A 16,756-nucleotide genomic window follows, 5' to 3' on the forward strand; every position below is an offset into this window, starting at 1 on the left:
CACATGGACACAATGAGTATAGAAACGCATGTGATGCAAGTCAGAATTTGCGTTAGACCTTAGATTGCCCAAAGTACGATGCTAAGGGCATATAAAGTTGTCACCAAAGTAAAAGTGTGTGTGTTTGTGTGTGTGTGTGTGTGTGTGTGTGGGGGGGGGGGAATTTGAGGAATCTAAGGTTTAACACAAGTCCTGGTCTGTTTTTTTACTCCTTGTTTCCATATGTATTTTCTTCATGGTTTTGCTTCAGTCTGAATCTACAATGTGCACAGTCCAATAAGAACAAATAAAAAAACATTGCATGAACTGGTGTGTCCAAAATTTTGTCAATAATGTACATATATGTTCAATCTTGCAGATATAACAAGAATATGTATATGTTGTCCTGCTCAAATTCTAAGTCATAGATTGCTCGACGCAAAGATGTCAATCATACATTGGCGCTGTGCTAGAATGGAACCACAATCCTATTCACTTGACTAGGGCTTTGTCGCAGTACTACATGCATAGACTGGATGATGGCGGTAAAGTTGGTGATACATTCTAGGCATTGGAAAGAGTCAGTCCGCTCAGATATTGATGCCATTTCTAATTGACTTTTTTATTTTGTTTACTGATACTCTTCTTGTGCTCCAGTGCCCAGTTTTGCCATTTAAAATGATGGTATCTACAATATATTAGTTAGGTGTTTGGATACATTGATAGCTAGAATAATCCAGAAATCTAGCCAGTCAGTAGCGTAGCTACTAGGGGGGCAGAGGGGGCCATCGCCCCGGGCCCTGTCACATGAAGGGGCCCACCGGGAGCCAGGGCCAATTCTGTGAGGAGGCAGAGCACCGTATAGGAGCAGAGCAGTATAATGTCTACTCCTATCTGACGGAGACTCTGCAGGCTGCTAGCACAGTGGCGGCTGCAGAGTCTCCCCCCTGCAGTGAATGGTTTCGCCCGTCTGACCTGATCATGAAGCTTTTCTGGCTGCAGTTTTCTTCACTCTGTGCAGGCTGGGATTGGCTCAGGCACGCTGGGTCCTAGTGCCCACATCTTACATTTCACCTAGACACTTCCTGGTCCTGCCTGCAAACTTTATCAGTAAGTGCTGGGGATGGAACATTTTAGGTTTCTTGAATTCAGGTATGTCACTGTGATGTGAATGTGAGGCCATTGGGGTATTGTGGGCGCTGAAAGTGGGTGAGGGGGGACAGGGTACTGAGGGGGTGGATGTGAGATGATGGGGGTATTGGGTACTGAAGTGGGGGAGGGGAGACAGGGCACTGGGGGGTAAATGTGAGACCATGGGGTATTGTGGGGGAGGGGAGACAGGGCACTGGGGGGTAAATGTGAGACCATGGGGGTGTTGTGGGGGCTGAAGGTGGGTGAAGTGGGACAGGGCACTGGGGGGGTGGATGTGAGTTGATGGGGGTATTGGGGGAGGGGGGACAGGTCACTGGGGGCTGAATATTATAATGTTTTGTTATGATATTATATGTGATCCATCACATGTAATATTTGCTGTCTGGGGAGGCTGGAGATGGGGGGTAGGGGGCTTTTGATACTTACCACCTGGGTCTTTTATGAGTATTAGTATACGAAGCCCCCATATAGTAACCAAGAGCTGCATCACATTTACAGCACCACTCCAGCATTTTTTTTTATTTCACTGCTGGTGGTGGCGGTGCTGAAAATCCACGTCCCCTGCCCTCTGTCTGACACTCCGCTTCTGGCGTTTTCATCTGTTTTTGTCTCCGCTTGGCTCCGTCTCCTACAGTTTGTGACCTGAGGTGTAAAAACGCAGGCGAAATCCTCACAAAAAAACGCAGGAAATCCACAGGTAAAACGCAGCACGTTTTACCTGTGGATTTTCCAAAACGGTGCGGAAAAATCCGCACACGAATCCTCAACGTGGGCACATAGCCTCATAGTCTTACATTGAGCGCTTGTGACATAGCTTCTCACTTCTGGCCAGTCAGAAGCTGCACTCACAAGTTTGAGCAGCGGCACTGCAGCAGTGCCACAAAATAGTGAATACACCGGAGGATGAGTAAATGACCAGGGCAGGGGACTTGCGCTTAAAACACCCCTCCAGCGGTGGAGAAAAAAACCCAGCTAGAGTGGTGTGTTAATAATTTAATAATAAGCAATTTAGTACTATAAAGTTGATAAAGGCTTGGAATAAATGTCTGCAGTCACATTATGTGACTGCAGACTGCCAAATCATGACAGGGAGCTGCGGGCCCATCATACTGTGTATAAGGGAGCTGCGGGCCCATCATACTGTGTATAAGGGAGCTGCGGGCCCATCATACTGTGTATAAGGGAGCTGCGGGCCCATCATACTGTGTATAAGGAAGCTGCGGGCCCATCATACTGTGTATAAGGGAGCTGCGGGCCCATCATACTGTGTATAAGGGAGCTGCGGGCCCATCATACTGTGTATAAGGGAGCTGCGGGCCCATCATACTGTGTATAAGGGAGCTGCGGGCCCATCATACTGTGTATAAGGGAGCTGCGGGCCCATCATACTGTGTATAAGGGAGCTGCGGGCCCATCATACTGTGTATAAGGGAGCTGTGGGCCCATCATACTGTGTATAAGGGAGCTGCGGGCCCATCATACTGTGTATAAGGGAGCTGCGGGCCCATCATTCTGTGTATAAGGGAGCTGCGGGCCCATCATACTGTGTATAAGGGAGCTGTGGGCCCATCATACTGTGTATAAGGGAGCTGCGGGCTCATACTGTGTATAAGGAAGCTGTGGGCCCATCAGACCGTGTATAAGGAGCTGTGGCCACATCATACTGTGTACAGGGGAACTGTGAGGGACATCATACTGTTTATAAGGGAGCTGTGGACCCACCATACTGTGTATAGGGAACTGTGAAGGCATATTGTGCATATGGGAGCTGTTGGCCCATTACACTGTATATAGGGGAGCTCTGTCAGCATTATACTGTGTAAAAGGGAGCCGTGAGAACATCATACGGTGTATCGGGGAGTTATAGAATCATCATACTGTGTATAATGGAGCAGTACATGAGGGAACTTAGGGGACATTATTAAATGTAAAGTGGGCACTTAAGCATTACTGTGTTGTTATAGGGGCACTCAGAGTATTGCGACCATCAAAGTTGTATATCGTCACAATATGGCAGTAAAATCAATGTTCGTTTTTGTATATAGATTTATTTTCAATAACAGAGCGGTCATATTCTGAGGTTCCACTATATTCACAATTAGAGTGCGCAACCGTAACTGTAATCAGGGTTAGCTGGTTAGGGGCCCACTCAGATGTTTCGCCCCCCCCCCCCCCCCTAAGTTGAAACCCTAGCTATGCCTCTGTAGCCAATCCATTATAGGTCAATAGGTCTGTTATATCTTCCATTACTCTGCAAAAAAAGCAATTACATCAGTATGAACAAGGCAATACACAGATGTAGTCTAGGTCCAGGCAATGTATGGTTCAGCAGTAGCTGTGTTTACTGCAGCAGGTATGTGCACACCAATTCTGCTCCAAACTCTTTAAATAAAATCCCAATTGATTTGAATAAAAAAATACGTGCAGCAGAAATTTTTTGCTGCAAAAAAATATAATGTCTTATAGGCTGAGCAAAGTGGATAGGATTTATCAAAATCTAATGACCACTGTGCACTTTTTTTTTTTTAGTTTTTTGGGCTGATTTTTTGTAATATTTCTAGCAGGTATACCTGTAACCTCATTCAGTCAGTATTTTTCATGTGCATAAAAAATATGGAACCAGTCTCTTCAGTGTTTTGAATCCATGTGTCATCAGTGTTTTAGATCCGTGTGACATCAGTGTTCTGAATCCATGTGCCATCAGTGTTCTGGATCCGTGTGCCATCAGTGTTCTGAATCCGTGTTCATCAGTGTTTGGTCAGTGTGCCATCAGTGTTCTGAATCCATGTGCCCATCAGTGTTCTGAATCCATGTGACATCAGTATTCTGAATCCATGTGCTGTCAGTGTTCTGAATCCATGTGCCATCAGTGTTCTGGATCCGTGTGCCATCAGTGTTCTGAATACATGTTCATCAGTGTTTGGTCAGTGTGCCATCAGTGTTCTGAATCCGTGTGCCATCAGTGTTCTGAATCCGTGTGCCATCAGTGTTCTGAATCCGTGTGCCATCAGTGTTCTGGATCCATGTGCCATCAGTGTTCTGAATCCGTGTGCCATCAGTGTTCTGAATCTGTGTGCCATCAGTGTTCTGGATCCATGTGCCATCAGTGTTCTGAATCCGTGTGCCATCAGTGTTCTGAATCCGTGTGCCATCAGTGTTCTGGATCCGTGTGCCATCAGTGTTCTGGATCCGTGTGCCATCAGTGTTCTGGATCCGTGTGCCATCAGTGTTCTGGATCCTTGTGCCATCAGTGTTCTGGATCCGTGTGCCATCAGTGTTCTGGATCCGTGTGCCATCAGTGTTCTGGATCCGTGTGCCATCAGTGTTCTGGATCCGTGTGCCATCAGTGTTCTGAATCCGTGTGCCATCAGTGTTCTGAATCCGTGTGCCATCAGTGTTCTGGATCCGTGTGCCATCAGTGTTCTGGATCCGTGTGCCATCAGTGTTCTGGATCCGTGTGCCATCAGTGTTCTGGATCCGTGTGCCATCAGTGTTCTGGATCCGTGTGCCATCAGTGTTCTGGATCCGTGTGCCATCAGTGTTCTGAATCCGTGTGCCGTCAGTGTTCTGGATCCGTGTGCCATCAGTGTTCTGGATCCGTGTGCCATCAGTGTTCTGGATCCTTGTGCCATCAGTGTTCTGAATCCGTGTGTCATCAGTAATTGGTCAGTGTGCCATCAGCGTTTGGTCAGTTTGTTGTCAGTGTTTTTCCCGTATGGATAAGTAAATGAAAATCTTCCTCTATCCTTTGCAGTGTTAAACACTGAAAAAACATGGATGCCATCCGTGTGCTGTCTTTGTATTTCATGGACCCATACACTTGTACTGGCCCTTTCCTTCCGTGCTGCTAGACCTTTTGCACTGACACATCCATGAAAAAACCCTTACCTGTGAACAGTCCCATAGAGTATAACGGATATGTGTTATATCCATGAAAAACATGGATAGAACACGAATGTGCCTCAGCCTACATTCCCACAATGGGTTTTTGATGTTGCAGATTTTCTGCAGCATTTCTACGCTTATTAGGTTACTTTGGGTTTTTTTTCATTGCGTTTTTAAGTGCACTTTTCAGCATGCGTTTTTGATGCTGATGTCTCTCTTTGGTATGCCATGTGTCAAGCAAAGCTATTTTGTTTTTTATACTTCCTGGTATTTGGCTTTGACAAATCTTTATTGACACAGTCATGTGCAGTTTATGTGTGTTTGTACTTGTGGATTTTCCACATGTAAAGCAAGTCTACGGGAAAAATCTGCACATAAAACTCAGTGTACCCGCAAGAGAGAATGACATGTTGTGGATCTGAATCCCAAACCACAGGTCAGTTTACGCTGATTAAAAAACAAAAAAGCACAGTGGGCACGAGATTTCAATAAATCCTATCCACTTTGCTGGACCTGTAAGACAGCACCTTTTTTGACATAGCAAAAATACACATCAACTACTTGTCATGCGCAGAGTGACTCAGAAGCTGGGTGTACGGTCCTCCGGCTTCAAAGGCGCAGTTCTCATGACCGGAAGTTCAGAAGATGGCTCCTAGTCATGCACAGTGCGCCTCAGAAGCTGGGTGTATGGTCCTCCGGCTTCAAAGGCGCAGTGCACGTGACTGGAAGTTCAGAAGATGGCTCCTGGTCATGCGCAGTGCTCCTCAAAAGCTGGGTGTGTACGGTCCTCTGGCTTCAAAGGCACAATGTGCACGACCGGAAGTTCAGAAGATGGCTCCTGGTCATGTGCAGCACATCTCAGAAACCAGGAAGCGTACACCTGGCTACATTGACGCTGCCGGTGCGGGCGTGAGATTTGTAGGAGCTAGCGATGACGACAGCACCTGCAAATTATGCTATCATACCCACAGGGGCATGATAAGAAGGAGAGAGGGCACACTAGTAAGGGTTCTTTCAGGCCATGTTCACACTTTGCGGCGTCCCTCTGCGGGTTCTCCCGCAGCTGATTTGATAAATCTGCAGGGCAAAACCGCTGCGGTTATCCCTGCAGATTTATCGCAGTTTGTTCCGCGGTTTCCGCTGCGGGTTTCCGCCTATACTATTGATGCTGCATATGCAGCAATATGCAGCATCAATAGTAATGTTAAAAATAATAAAAATTGGTTATACTCACCCTCTGATGTCCGGATCTCCTCGGCGCTGCACCCGGCGCTCCGGTTCCAAAGATGCTGAGCGAGAAAGACCTTTCGTGACGTCACGGTCATGTGACCGCGGCGTCATCACGGTCATGTGACCGCGACGTCACCGCAGGTCGTGTTCGCACAGCAACTCTGACCGGCCGGCCGCGTGCAGCGCTGAGAGGTGAGTATATCATGATTTTTTATTTTTATTCTTTTTTTTTTACCCCAAATATGGTTCCCAGGGCCTGGAGGAGAGTCTCCTCTCCTCCACCCCGGGTACCACCCGCACATTAGCCGCTTACTTCCCGCAACGTGGGCACAGCCCCATTCGGGAAGTAAGCGGTTCAATGCATTCCTATGGGTGCAGAATCGCAGCGATTCTGCACAAAGAAGTGACATGCTGCGGGTTTTAAACCGCTGCGTTTCTGTGCGGTTTTTCCCGCAGCATGTGCACAGCGGTTTGCGGTTTCCATAGGGTTTACATGTAAATGGAAACGCTATGGAAACTGCTGCAGACCCGCAGCATCAAAATCGCGGCGGTTCCGCGGTAAAAACCGCAAAGTGTGAACATGGCCTCACACTTCCGTCAGTACGGGACCGTCAGCCCGACGTACCGACGGACGTTGTGCTAAATTTAGCACAACGTGGGCAGCGGATGCAGTCTTACGACGCATCCGCTGTCCAGTGTGATGAGCGGGGAGGAGGGGGCGGAACCAACGGACAAAAAAAGTTGCATGGAACGTTTTTTTGTCCCGACGGACCGCAAAAAACACGACGCATCCGTCGCACGACGGATGCGACGTGTGCCCATCCGTCGTGATCCGTTGCTTATTCAAGTCTATGGGCAAAAAACGCATCCTGCAAGCACATTTGCAGGATCCGTTTTTTGCCCATAACGACGGATTGCGACGGACCAAAAAAGACGGAAGTGTGAAAGTACCCAATGCGGTAACTAATGCCCCATCGACTAATGAAAGCCCTCATTAGCATAGGAAAAGGGGACACTATATACTGTAAATGCATATTTTAAACCTAATTTTTACAGAAAAAATGTTATGCAGGGATAGTTAGGCAAGGAGTTTACTCATAAATAGGTGAATGCTCCTGGGTTGGAGGGCATGGGGGACCTGACAGGTTCCCTATGCTATGTGCACAAGTTGCGGATTGGGGTGCAGAATTTTCTCCACAAAATCTGCATCTCCTGGCAGAAAACGCAGGTGCAGATTTGATGCATTTTTTTATGCAGATTTTGTGTGCTTTTGTTGCGGATTTGCTGTGGATTTTGTGCGGATTTCATGCGTTTTTTACTCCTGCGGATTTCTATAATGGAAGGGTGCAGAAACGCTGCAGATCCGCACAAAAGAAGTGACATGCTCCTTCTTTTGATCCACAGCATTTTTCATGCGGAATTTTCCGAACCATTACCACAGCATTTTTTTTTTCCTATTGATTTACATTGTACTGTAAATCACTTTGCGGAACTGCAGCGTTTCTGCGCGGAAAAAAACGCTGTGGATCCGCAGTAAATCCGCATCGTGTGCACATAGCCTTAGAACTAAAAACTGCATTGAAAAACTGCATGTATGTCTGACTTGTCTTAACACTGATTTCACCTTTTGGCCGGCGTCACACTGGCATATTGCATCCGATGCGAGAGCATCGGATGCGATATGCTAATGACACTCGGCTAATGCTCGCAGCAGAGCAGGAGCCGAGTGTCATGCGTCTGTGCTCCGATTCTGTCACACAGGGAGGATCGGAGCACAGTTGCGGACAGAGGTGTATCTAGCCTTTCCTGCACCCTGGGCAAAGGATCAGTTTGGCGCCCCCCCCCCCCAAACCTCCCCCATTTGAACCTTAACTCTATTGAAACTGTATGACCAAGCCAAGGTACATTCCTGAATCTCCATAATGTTAAAATAGATACCAATAAAAGTAAAATTAATTGAGACATCAGTAGGTTAAGTGTTTTTCAATATCCATATTGAATCAGGAGCCCCATATAATCCTGCATAAAGGTTAATAATGGCCCCATAAGATGCTCCATAAAGATATATGCGCCATATAGTGCTGCAGAAACGTTGATTATGGCCCCATAAGATGCTCCATACAGACACTTGCCCCATATAGTGCTGCACAAACGTTAATTATGGCCCCATAAGATGCTCCATATAGACATTTGCCCCATTTAGTGCTGCACAAACGTTATGGCCCCATAAGATGCTCCATACAGACATTTGCCCCATATAATGCTGCACAAACGTTATGGCCCCATAAGATGCTCTATACAGACACTTGCGCCATATAATGTTGCACAAATGTTATGGCCCCATAAGATGCCCCATACAGACACTTGCCCCATTTGCTGTTGCTGCGATAAAAAAAAACAAAACACATACTCGCCTCTCTGTCGCCCAGGCCCCCGGCACTTTCAATATTCACCTGCTCCTCGTTCCAGCCGCCGCTCCATCTTCAGCGTCTTCTGCACTGACGTTCAGGCAGAGGGCGCTCACTAACCACGTCACCGCGCCCTCTGACCTCAGCGTCACTGCAGAAGACGCTGAAGATGGAGCTGCGCCGGAACAAGGAGCAGGTGAATATCGCGCAGTGCTCCCCCTCCCCGTTATACTCACCTGCTCCTGGCGCGGTGCAGTCCCTGCTTCCCCGGCGCCGGCAGCTTCTTCCTGTACTGAGCGGTCACCGTTACCGCTCATTACAGTAATGAATATGCGGTTCAACCACTATGGGAGGTGGAGCCGCATATTCATTACTGTAATGAGCGGTACCATGTGACCGCTCAGAAGAGGAAGAAGCTGGGGAGCCAGGGACCTGGAGGGACCGCGCCAGGAGTAGGTGAGTATAATTAGACACCCCCCGCTCCCCCTCCGACCCCTGGGTATGACTCGACGAGGAGCCTCCTTGGACCGCCGCATCATCAGGCGGCCCACTGGCGCCCCACTGTCGGCTGCGCCCAGGGCACATGCCCCGGCTGCCCCCCCTGGATACGCCACTGGCTGCGGAGGAGGTGGAGAAATGAATTTCTCCATCTCCTCCATTGCTGGGGTCCGCTTATAACGCACATCACTCGCATTGCACTCGGCCGTTTAAAACGCCAGTGTGACGCCGGCCTTTTAATGAAGTTTTTGCAGCAAATTTTGTAACTGCATCAATAAAATGGATTCCATCAGGATGTCACTTCAGAAAAGAGACATTTGCAGGTTTTTTTCCACCTCTTCAGGAAAAAAAAATGAAAACCTCGTCACATCAACAGAAAATGTGATTTTTTTCCATAGAAAAGAATATAGTTTTCCAAGCATTTTTTTCAAGTGTTTTTTTAGGAGAATTTTGGTGCAGATTCGGTCAAAACAAACTGTACAAAAACTGTGTAACATGGCATAAGATAAGGTACATGCTGCAGAATTTATGCGACAGGTTAGGACACAGAAATCGGGGTAAAAAATCCATTGAGACTGCGGCTGTGATAACATGCGCCTGTCATGGATGCATTTTGGCATCGGTATATCGGCACTGAAGCTCGGACCTGGTTATACTGAGCTGAATTTAGGCTACCTTAGAATATTCGTATCGGCGCTGTTTGATCTGATACAGACACTTATTTTTATACTAGTAGACAGCCAAAACATATGATAATTTCAAGATTTTCGTTTCCTCCTAAAAAAAAAAATTATAAAAAAAAAGCTGATGTAAAATTACAATTATGTTACACAGAAAGAGAAAATAAGAGGAGGCTCGACCACCTTTTTGGAAGAGAGAAGCCTTTGCGGGAAGAAAAAAGAAACCCCTTGGTATGTGCTGGTGTTTGCACACAGGAGGCTAGCCCTCCAGCCCTTTAAGGCACAGTGTAGTGCTGTTAGTATAGGGAGAGAGGAATGCGTGTCTGTGGCAGGGAATGGAGGGGGTCTCTCCCCATTAATCACCACACAGAAGTGAGGGAGGGGGAGCTGCTTATTGTCTGCTTTAAGTTAGTTTATAAAGATTTATGGGGCTTCAGCTTAGGCAGTTCTGACTGATATAAATTACTTCAGAGATGGGGAGGGGGGATAAAAGACTCCCCTCTTTTTACTAAGAAGGGACTTGGGCCACTTACATTTTTAATTAACCCAATCCTTGCCCGGTTGTTATAAGGAGATAATACATAGTCTACTGTAATGGTAGGAAAAGAGATTGTGTGTTCTTATATCTTAGCTAGGAAGGGTCGGGGTGGGAAGGAATTGTGTAATGTCTGTAGGGGAAGGGGGTATACTGTATATGTATAGAGAATGTGGAGGAGATATCTCGGTGCCTGTGTATTAGGAAGAAGTATGTAACTTGGTGCTTGTGTATTAGTAATCGAGGTATGTATCTTGGTGCCTGTGTATTGGGGAGGGGTAATAGGCATTTGTCTTGGTGTCTGTAGTAGCATGAGAAGTACAGGTGCTTCTCACTAAATTAAAATATCATCCAAAAATTAATTTATTTCAGTTCTTCAATACAAAAAGTGAAAGTCCTATATTATATACAGTAGAGTCATTACAAACAGAGTCATCTGTTTCAAGTGTTTATTTCTGCTAATGTTGATGATTATGGCTTACAGCCAATGAAAACCCAAAAGTCATTATCTCAGTAAACTGGAATACTTTATAACACCAGCTTGAAAAATTATTTTAAAATCTGAAATGTTGGCCTACTGAAATGTATGTTCAGTAAATGCACTCAATACTAGGTCGGGGCTCCTTTTGCATGAATTACTGCATCAATGCGGCGTGGCATGGAGGCGATCAGCCTGTGGCACTGCTGAGGTGTTATGGAAGCCCAGGTTGCTTTGATAACAGCCTTCAGCTCCTCTGCATTGTTGGGTCTCATGTCTCTCATCTTCCTCTTGACAATACTCCATAGATTCTCTATGGGGCTACGGTCAGGGAGTTTGCTGGTCAATCAAGCACAGTGATACTGTTGTTTTTAAACCAGGTATTGGTACTTTTAGTAGTGTGGACAGGTGCCAAGTCCTGCTGGAGAATGAAATCTCCATCTAAAAAAAACCTTGTCGGAAGAGGGAAGCATGAAGTGCTCTAAAATTTCCTGGTAGAAGGCTGCACTGACTTTCGTCATGATAAAACACATTGGACCTACACCAGCAGATGACATGGCTCCCCAAACCATCACTGAGTGTGGAAACTTCGCACTACACCTCAAGCAGCTTGGATTGGGTGCCTCTCCACTCTTCCTCCAGACTGTGGGACCTTGATTTCCAAATGAAATGTGGATGTGAGGGTCTGCAGCTCCAGACAGACAGAGAAAGAGCAAGAATTGAAAGGAAGGAGAAGAAGCTCCCGATAGAAGGAGTTCCAGGAGCACGGGTAGTGCGGAGGTCACCCGTGGGATCCGTATCCAGGCTGACTGTTGTCAGTGGAGGAACCAGGCCGCAGTAAGGGGTTCTGGCCCCTGAATTAGTGGGAACACTCCAGGCATACCTCCCAACCATCCCGGATACAGCGGGACTGTCCTGATTTTGACAGTCAGCCCCACGATCCCGGGCGGAACATTAGTTGTCCCACAGTGGTTAGGAGGTGTGCTGCAATATCAGGCAGTCAGCCTCATCCCTTCGCCCGCAGAGCTGCCTGAGCACAGCACATATTGGCTGCTTCGTGGCCACAGGACCTGTGATGAGGTCACAGGGGGTGGAGTCGGGTCACATGATCGGGACCTCGTGGAGTGCAGGACTCAGCTTGCTGGTTGCCAACTTGCCTTGGTGCTGGATGAGGTAAGCTGCCGTGTCTGGGGTCAGGAGGTGTACAGTGTGGATGTAGCGGAGCCGTGTGTGTACGAGGTGTATGGAGCGGAGCGTGTGTGTGTACGAGGTGTACGGAGCAGAGCCGTGTGTGTACGAGGTGTACGGAGCGGAGCGCGTGTGTGTACGAGGTGTACGGAGCGGAGCCGTGTGTGTACGAGGTGTACGGAGCGGAGCCGTGTGTGTATGAGGTGTACGGAGCGGAGCGCGTGGTGTACGAGGTGTACGGAGCGGAGCGCGTGTGTGTACGAGGTGTACGGAGCGGAGCGCGTGTGTGTACGAGGTGTACGGAGCGCGTGTGTGTACGAGGTGTACGGAGCGGAGCGCGTGTGTGTACGAGGTGTACGGAGCGGAGTGCGTGTGTGTACGAGGTGTATGGAGCGGAGCGCGTGTGTACGGAGCGCAGCCGCGTGTGTAGGAGTAGCTATGTGTGGCCATTATACGGTACGAAGTATCATGTGGGGCCATTATACAGTATGGAGCATCATGTGGGGCCATTGTACAGTATGGAGCATCATGTGGGGCCATTATACAGTATGGAGCATCATGTGCGGCCATTATACAGTATTGAGCATCATGTGTGGCCATTATACAGTATGGAGCACTGTATGGCCATTATACAGTATGGAGCATCATGTGGGGCCATTGTACAGTATGGAGCATCATGTGGGGCCATTGTACAGTATGGAGCATCATGTGGGGCCATTATACAGTATGGAGCATCATGTGCGGTCATTATACAGTATGGAGCATCATGTGCGGCCATTATACAGTATGGAGCATCATGTGGGGCCATTATACAGTATGGAGCATCATGTGGGGCCATTGTACAGTATGGAGAATCATGTGTGGCCATTATACAGTATGGAGCATCATGTGGGGCCATTATACAGTATGGAGCATCATGTGGGGCCATTATGCAGTATGGAGCATCATGTGTGGCCATTATACAGTATGGAGCATCATGTGTGACCATTATACAGTATGGAGCACAGTGTGGCCATATTTTTTTGTTTATAATTATTCTTTATGAAACAGTGTGATCAGCAGTGCTAAATGGGTGTGGTTGGGATGTGGATATGGGTGTGGCTAGTTATGAATGGGTGTGGTCAGAGGCGTGGCCTAAAATTTGCCGCGGCGCGCTTCGCCCACTGCAAACTTTTTCCCTCTTTCCCATCTTCAAAAGTTGGGAGGTATGCTCCAGGCTCCAGCTAAGAATACGGAGGCTGCTGTGATTGCAGGTGCAGCAGCCACAATTGCACCTACTCGCCAAAAAGGTGAACATATAGGGTCCAGGGGACAGAGAGTACATTGCCTGACAAGACTCGCGTTCACTGGCTTGGGACACTGGGTGGCAAACGCAGGACAGGAGAGGCAATAGCCAGCGCAGAAAGACGGACAGGAGAGGCATATATATAAATGGAGTTCTGGACAGGTGCCCGACTTGCCAGAGAGTTTCATGGACTTCATAACTGAAGGACACAGCACCCCGGCTGGGGGCCCGAACTGTAAGTAAAGCTGTGAAAAGTGCAACATCCTGTATCCTTCCATTTCTTTCCGGCATTACCTACTCTGCACCACTACCTGCCACTAGCAACATTACCAACTACACCGGGGGACCAAGCTCTACCTGTGGGGAGCTATACCAACTCCGCTGCAATACCATCAGCCCCAGAAGACCCCTTTAAGCAGCGTCGGCCACCCCTGACCGAATTCCACAGGCGGCGTCACGAACATTCTTTATTTTTGACCAAACATCCCCTTTAAAAACTTTCCCTTTAACTTGGACGCCCAGGGCCACGGACCAGGTCACTGCGACCGTGACCACCCCTTTAAGGACCACCGGACCCGGCCCGAGTACCCCACAGGCCTAGTGGGCGCTCCATGGTGGCTCTTGAAGCAATGACTCCAGCCGCAGTCCACTCCTTGTGAATCTCCCCAAATTTTTGAATGGCCTTTTCTTAACAATCCTTTCAAGGCTGCGGTTATCCCAATTGCTTGTGCACCTTTTTCTATCACACTTTTTCCTTCCACTCAACTTTTCATTAAAATGCATGGATACAGCACTCTGTGAATAGCCAGCTTCTTTAGCAATGACCTTTTGTGGCTTACCCTCCTTGTGGAGTGTGTCAATGACTGTCTTCTGTACGTCTGTCAAGTCAGCATTCTTCCCCATGATTGTGGAGCCTACTGAAACAGACTAATGGACCTTTTTAACTGCTTAGGAATCCTTTTGCAGGTGTTTTTTGCTAATTATTGTAATTTACTGAGATAATGACTTTAACATTAGCAGAAATAAGCTCTTGAAATAGATCACTCTGTTTGTAATGACTCTATATAATATATGAGTTTCACTTTTTGTATTGAAGAACTGAAATAAATTACAGTAACTTTTTGATGATATTTTAATTCAGTGAGAAGCACCTGTATATATTTTGGTATTTGTGTATAGGCGGAGAGAAATGTGTCTGTATTAGGATGCAGTCAGATGGCCACATAACACGGACTATGATCACATTGCATTGCTTGGAGTGGCTGACAGCTCTCCTGACCCGAGCGTGACAGCATGTATTCCTATTAAGCTGTGATGCTCCGGTCAGTCCGAGTATTGCGTTGCGATCATAGTCCGTGTTATGTGGCCGCCTGACTACACCCTTAGGAGGAGTCTTGGTGCTTGTGCATTACAGTGAGTGGTGTGCACTGTGGCCCTGTATTAGGCTGTGTTCAAACAAATAGTATTTGGTGAGTTTTTTGATTGCAGATTTCCTACAGCATTTCTGTGCCTATTAGATTATATGCATATTTTTTATTGCATTCTTTTTTACATTCGTATTTCACGCTGAGGTTTTTGTTCTTTTTTTGTTCTGTATATTTTTTATACTTCATGGTTTTTGGCTTTGACAAAGCCTTATTGATACAGTCTTTTGCATATCACATATTTTTAGGATGTGATTTTCACAGCAGAAAAGCACTAAAAATACATATACATGTTTTACCTTTACATTTCCTATATCTAATGCAATTCATGGGAAAAATGTGATCATAAAACTCAGTGTACCCACAAGAGAAATTGACATGTTCCTACATGTGTCCACAATCCGGAACTAGCAGCGCTTTGAACACAGTGTATGTTCGCTGTGTCCAAAGCGCTGCTGAACGCATGTAAATCCGTATGTGTTCACTGAACCATGCGAATTCGCCGCGTTCAATACAGTCTGTTAGTGACATTTCTGTTGCAGAGATTAGCGTCTCCGCAAGAGAAACTGACATGCTGCGGTCTTGAAACACGTGCCACATGTCAGTGACCACGGGTGATCCCAGGCACAGATGCCATCCATTATGCAGTAATATCTGGCCACTGTGGGTTTGATGTTGCATAAATACAGTTATAGCAGTTCCTGATCGTGGGTACATACCCTAGGATGGTATTTTCTTAGTTTTTTGCTCAGCGAAAATACCGAGTGTCAAAAACTCATTGTGGGAACGTAACCTTAGGAGAGGTGTGTGTCCTGGTGCTTGTGCATGAGATGCAAGTGTATACACTGTATCTTGGTGCACATGACATAGCTATGTGCACAGATCCTATATAGTGGCTCATCAAGTATCTATTAGACTCCTAGGCACCCTGTATACCTGTTACCTGCCATATTTTTCTCACAAAGCAATGCTTCTAGGTCCAAATAGTTCTTTCATCTTGCACCCAATTAAAACCTTGTAATTCCTTCACTACTTTAGTGCTTCCACTTCAGAGGTCCCTGTCTGCTCCGCAATGAGCATGTTCTGCTGATATATATCATTTTAGATTTGTTTTTGTTTTTTTAAATACCCTTACCTTCTTTTAAGTAACTTTCCAAAAATCCTTGACAACCACTTTTAAAGGGAACCTGTCAGCAGGATTGTGCACAATGACCTACTGACAGTGTCAGGTCGGCGCAGTTCTACTGATTACTATGATACACTGGGTGATGAAATCCATCTTGTGGATGTTGTGTGAGGGGCAGAGCCAGGGCCGTAGTCGTGGCTGAGTATATCTGGTTAAGAGCGCCCTGGCCTCCCGTCACATATAAACAATGTCTCTTTTCTTGCATACCTTCTGCTGCACCCTCTGCCCCACCAGGGTCCCATCTGGGCTGCTAAAGTATGGCTGCTGGAGTTTTTGAGCACAAAGAAACAGTCCAGTTCAAACTGTAAACGAAGAACTTTACTTGGTTTCAATCGCAGCACATCCACATCAGTTACAGCATCAACACAGAGTACGGCATCGTTCACATATTTAACTTTCCCTGTGTCTTCACTTATTCCTTCCAGGGTTTCCCCGGGTCATACCAAACTGTTCAGTACTGCAGTGTCCTCCCTGTCCAGCATGACTACTCTTAGGAGTTCCCTCGTCTGTTTCACCTCAGACAGAAGGGCTTCAGCCCAGGTAGATAGCTGCCACATTTTCGGAGCGACCTAAGTCTTTATCCTGCTGCAATTCTTTAACTGTAACTCTCTGACCCACTGGCACTGGATGGCTGGGCCCCCTTCATAGAACGCTGCGTAGCTGCTGCGCTGTCCTGGGTTCTTAAGCCCCTCGGGACACCTTGGGCTCCCTGGCCTCTGAGCTGTCTCAGCTCCCAGTCTTCACTGAACACTTTCAGGAAATGCTCCTGTCTTAACCAACGACTGTCCCCTCCTATGAGTGAGCTATACACTAAGGTGCCCCATCTAG

Source organism: Ranitomeya variabilis, chromosome 4 (assembly GCF_051348905.1).
Source record: "Ranitomeya variabilis isolate aRanVar5 chromosome 4, aRanVar5.hap1, whole genome shotgun sequence".
In the NCBI taxonomy this organism is placed as follows: domain Eukaryota; kingdom Metazoa; phylum Chordata; class Amphibia; order Anura; family Dendrobatidae; genus Ranitomeya; species Ranitomeya variabilis.